This window comes from Lissotriton vulgaris, chromosome 1_2 (assembly GCF_964263255.1).
Source record: "Lissotriton vulgaris chromosome 1_2, aLisVul1.2, whole genome shotgun sequence".
NCBI lineage: Eukaryota > Metazoa > Chordata > Amphibia > Caudata > Salamandridae > Lissotriton > Lissotriton vulgaris.
The window spans coordinates 254552506-254558505 of record NC_141686.1 but is presented as its reverse complement, the minus strand read 5'-3'; positions in this window follow the sequence as shown (position 1 = coordinate 254558505).

Below are 6000 nucleotides of genomic sequence, written 5' to 3'. Positions count from 1 at the left end.
CGGGGGTGTCCCGGCCGGCAGCCAATCACAGCGCGGCCCGGGAATGACGTCACGGGGGTGTCCCGGGCCGGCAGCCAATCGCAGCGCGGCCCGGGACAAAGGGGCGGGGCTTAAAAAAAGAGTCAGAAACGCCCCCGATTCGCGTTCTGACCGGGAAAAAGAGACTGAGAACGATGTCTTCCATTTATGGAGCTAGCCAATGAAAGAAGGGGCGGATTCAAGTCCCCCATATAGTAAACAATAGCTTTCGACTGGGAGGGCCGCCAAGGTCGAAACCTAAAAAGGCTAAAATTGTGGATGAAAAACTAACAAACAAATGCCGACATGTGGTGACAGTAGGGCGTGGTTACCAAGGTACGTGCCATTTTTACTTCGTTATATGCAGTCTATGGGGCATATTATGAAGAACAGCGATAAAATTATCGCCACCTTAGCGGCAGGAAACTGGCGCTAAAGCGGCGATAATGGGCTTGATAATATGCTCTTGTGAATTCCCATAGCAGCCCAGGTTCTAGTTTTAACCTGGGCTGCTATGGAAATTCACAAGGGCATATTATCAAGCCCATTATCGCCGCTTTATCTGCAGTTTCCTGCCGCTAAAGCGGCTTAATAATATGCCTCTGTATTTATAAAATATTCACGTTGTGTGTGCGTGGAAGCGTATTTAAATTACTGATAAGCAAGAACTTCAGAGTGCGTGTTTAAGTCACCCTTGTAAACGTCATCTGAAGGGGAGTGCAGAAGACAGCCAAAGCCTGGCCGTGAAGATGTAATGGGTCATGTGGGTGCATGGGCAGGGTCAAAGATGACAACTTTCTTAGTCTAGCACCTGTCTAGGATCACACAGTGTCACTGAGTGGTGCCTTCAATTGCGAGATATTTTCTTTTATATTTAGCTGCAAGCATACTCGGTTCATGCTTGCCACCTTCTTGCCTCCCTGACCATTCAATTAAAATGATTTTAAATGAAGGCAACTGAAAATTATTTTAAATGAAGGCAACATTTGCATTGAGTTTACAAGCTATTGGCAATGTAAATGACAATGCCTTTTGTTTATGTTTTAAAAAACAAAAACAAAATAAAAGGCATTTTTATTTACAATGCCATTAGCTCAAACTTGCAAAAATGCGAGACCTAGTGCAATTGCTTGTTTGTATCGGCCTGACCAGTATATTAATGTCCCACCATAAAAAATAAAAAATCACTTAAAGCGTTAATTTTATCCTCATGTCAGTGCACATTTAAAACTACAAACATGAGATTTAAGCACTTTAAAATGTGTCCCAGTGCTCCTTTAATGGTCCGTAGCTAATAAAATTAAGTAACTAAAGAAAGAAAAGCAGTGTTAAATATGAATACTGACTATTAAGTATAAAGTCCATTTTATCATGTGTGGGCCCTCACAGAATTTTAAAACAGTTTAGTGGAAAAGGAGATAATGCTACTGGACTATCTCACTCCACCTTGACCCATTTACAGCACAACTCACCAGTGACCAGTGCGTCCCAGTAACTTACTGCCAAGTCATCCAAGTACTGCACTGTATACATGCTAGGTATGCAATACTAGTATAGATGGTTACGAGAGGTCCCTAATTATGTCTGCGAGGCACTGCACTGTATACAACCCCGAGGGTGCAGCACCAGAGGCTTTAACCAGGAGCCAGTGGAGTCCTGTACGACAGAGGTCTTCAAACTATTTTGCTCTAAGCCCCCCTAATCAAAATGTTTGAAAGTTGCCCCTCTCCAATCCTATATGGTAAGGATTTGGGGAGTGGAAGGTGGAGGGGTGGGGATCATGAGGTCATTTTATGGGTGCTTTTCTGTAGCTTGTGATCCACACTAAATGTGGGACTTATAAAAAAGCAAGTTATATGAGGATGGCGGCACTCCTTGGTAAACATTCAAATAGGTTAGTATCGATGCGAGGATAATCGTATCTTTGTGTGCCAAGGAATAAGTCCCTCCCGGCCAGTAGGGGCTCAAAGTTTCAACTCAAGAATAAGGGGAGTGCAGGAAACACCTGCACTACTTCCTAAGGCACACCTGTAGGAGACTAGGGCTCCTTTTAGTACATTCCAATATTTGTAGTTGAGGTACAGGAACACAACTATATCTTTTTCATTGGTAGTCCATTTAAAGAGGAATTTATTTCATAGGTCACATGTTACATCATAGTGACAATGTAGCAGAACGGTGCACACAATTTATAGATCAACAACATCCAATTGTATCGGTAATATCCCTATGCATTTCGGGACGTGGCCCTTCATCAGGGGTGGATTAACAATCTGAAAATGAAAGACTTTGTATCAGGGAGAGGAGAAAGCTGCCACAATGTACACATCACTAAACAATGAAAAAGGGCTAACTAAATAGATGTCCAAACTGGTACACAGTCAAAATATCGAGTATTAAATATCGACCTACCAAAATATCGTGTTTGAAATTTCGAAGGTGCTGAATATCGATGTCAAGAATATCGTTGGACAGAATATCGACCCTAAGGTAAGTAATATCGAAATTCTTTATATCGATGTAAGTAATATCGAAGTTAGTAATATCGATAGTTACTAATTTCGATGACACTAATATCGATATTTGTATAATTTTTTTGTTTTTTATTATGTATGTGTTATATGATTTACTTAAGTATTTAAAATAATTAATATTATATGTGTATTAATTTTATATATTAATACATTTATTTATAAGCAAATTATATGTTTTAGTACCGGAGCGGGTTGTGGGTTTATAGCGGAATAGGGTGGGAAGTAATTTAATTATGTTAAATTGATTATTAATTAGTAGGATTTATTAATAAATTGTAATTAATTGGTAATTATTTTTAATTATTTGGAAATTAATTTTAATTAATTGATTAATTGATAAATATGTTCTGTAGTGGGTTATGGGTTTATAGGGAAATAGGGTGGGTAGTAATATAATTTGGTTAAATTAATTAATAATTAGTAGTTAATATTAATTAATTTTAAATAATTGGTAATTACATTTAATTAATTGGTAAATTATTTTAAATAATTGATTAATTGATAAATATGTTCTATAGCGGGTTGCGGGTTTATAGGTGAATAGGGTGGGAAGTAATTTAAATATGTTAAATAAAAAATTAATTAGTAGGTATTATTAAATAATTTTAAATAATTGGTAAATAAATTTAATTAATTGGTATTTCATTTTAATTAATTGATTAATTTATATATATGTTCTGTAGCGGGTTGTGGGTTTATATGGGAATAGGGTGGGAAGTTATTTAATTATGTTTAATTAATTATTAATTAGTAGGAATTATAATTAATTTTTAATTAATTGGTAAAATAATTTTAATTAATTGGTAATTAATTTTAATTGATTGGTAAATAATTTTAATTAATTCATAAATAGATAAATGTGTTCTGTTGCGGGTAGTGGGTTTATAGGGGAATATGGTGGCAAGTAATTTAAATGTAATTAAGTAATAATGTTTTTAAAATAATTGTTTTGTTAATAATATAATTGTTAAGTGATTAATAATTGGTAATTAAATATTATAAAATGGTATTTTTTAATATTTATTTTAGGTTAAATATATTTAGTTAATCATGTTTTTTATTATTATGTATAGGTATTGTATCTGGTTTATATTTATTTAATAGTTTATATTATTTTTATTAAAAAAGCTTTTATTTATAAGTATGTTATTTCAACCCCTACGCTATCCAACACTTTCCCTACTGTTGCACTCTCTGGAGTTGGAATAGTAATTGTTACCCCTACGCTATCCAAAGCTTTCCCTACTGTTGCACTCTCTGGAGTGGATATAGATATTTTTACCCCTACGCTATCCAACACTTTCCCTACTGTTGCACTCTCTGGAGTTGGAATAGTAACTGTTACCCCTACGCTATCCAAAGCTTTCCCTACTGTTGCACTCTCTGGAGTGGGAATAGTAATTTTTACCCCTAAGCTATCCAACACTTTCCCTACTGTTGCACTCTCTGGAGTGGGAATAGTAATTGTTACCCCTACGCTATCCAACGCTTTCCCTACTGTTGCACTCTCTGGAGTGGGAATAGTAATTTTTACCCCTACGCTATCCAACGCTTTCCCTACTGTTGCACTCTTTGGAGTGAGAATAGTAATTTTTACTCCTACGCTATCCAACGCTTTCCCTACTGTTGCACTCTCTGGAGTGGGAATAGTAATTTTTACCCCTATGCTATCCAAAGCTTTCCCTACTGTTGCACTCTCTGGAGTGGGAATAGTAATTTGTATCCCTACGCTATCCAACGCTTTCCCTACTGTTGCACTCTCTGGAGTGGGAGTAGTAATTTTTACCCCTACGCTATCCAAAGCTTTCCCTACTGTTGCACTCTCTGGAGTGGGAATAGTAATTTTTACCCCTACGCTATCCAACGCTTTCCCTACTTTTGCACTCTCTGGAGTGGGAATAGTAATTTTTACTCCTACGCTATCCAACGCTTTCCCTACTGATGCACTCTCTGGAGTGGGAATAGTAATTTTTACTCCTACGCTATCCAACGCTTTCCCTACTGTTGCACTCTCTGGAGTGGGAATAGTAAGTTTTACCCCTACGCTATCCAACGCTTTCCCTACTGTTGCACTCTCTGGAGTGGGAATAGTTACTTTTACTCCCACGCTATCCAACGCTTTCCCTAATGTTACACTCTCTGGAGTGGGAATAGTAATTTTTACCCCTACGCTATCCAAAGCTTTCCCTACTGTTGCACTCTCTCGAGTGGGAGTAGTAATTTTTACCCCTACGCTATCCAACGCTTTCCCTACTGTTGCACTCTCTGGAGTGGGAATAGTAATTTGTACTTATACACTATCCAACGGTTTCCCTACTGTTGCACTCTCTGGAGTAGGAATAGTAATTTTTACCCCTACGCTATCCAAAGCTTTCCCTACTGATGCACTCTCTGGAGTGGGAATAGTAATTTTTACTCCTACGCTATCCAACGCTTTCCCTACTGTTGCACTCTCTGGAGTGGGAATAGTAATTTTTACCCCTACGCTATCCAAAGCTTTCCCTACTGTTGCACTCTCTGGAGTGGGAATAGTAATTTTTACCCCTACGCTATCAAACTCTTTCCCTACTGTTGCACTCTCTGGAGTGGGAATAGTAATTTTTACCCTCACGCTATCCAACGTTTTATATAATTAATTGTAAAAATATAAAAGTATATTTAATTGTTTATGTTTTTTAAATTTTATTTATGTTATTGTTTTATGTTTGTAAATGTATTTGTAATTTAGAATATATTTTATTAATTTATAAATTAGTAAAATAATTATTACAACTTATTGTTCAGTACATATATATTATATATTTACTGTATATATTTAATTAATGTATTATTATTATATATGTATTATTTATTAATTTTAAACATTATTAGAAACTTTTAAATATGTAGATTTTATTTATTAGTGTTATTTACTTTATTTTACATTCATATTTAAAAAAAAACGATATATTTAACATCAATATTTTTAACATCTATAATATTTTTTCGATATTTTTATACTTACCATGTTGTAGATAGGATGTCGATATTCTTGCCCTCGATATTTTTGACTCGATATTCCTGTAGGTCGATATTTTGGAGGTCGATATTTTGTCAGTGATCCGTCCAAACCAGTGGATTAGTACTCAAATTGGTGTATAGGAGAAGCAAGCACAAAATTTGAGTCAACAAAGTGACTAATAGAAAACAGGACTCCGAATGTGAGGGTAAATCAGAATCTCAGTGAGTTAAAGTGAAAACCACGTGATGAAATGGATGTAATAGAAGGCTAAGCAACCTTATGCCGGAGAAACCAAGATTATAATGGGCAGTGAAGCTGTAAAGCCCATAATGTCTATTAGATATATGTAGCCCAATGTCGTGAGCACAACCTCGAAAACGTAAAGGATAGTGATAAACACACAAAGTAAACAAGCGAGTGGCAAGGGCAGGTCGCGTTACGAGTGGC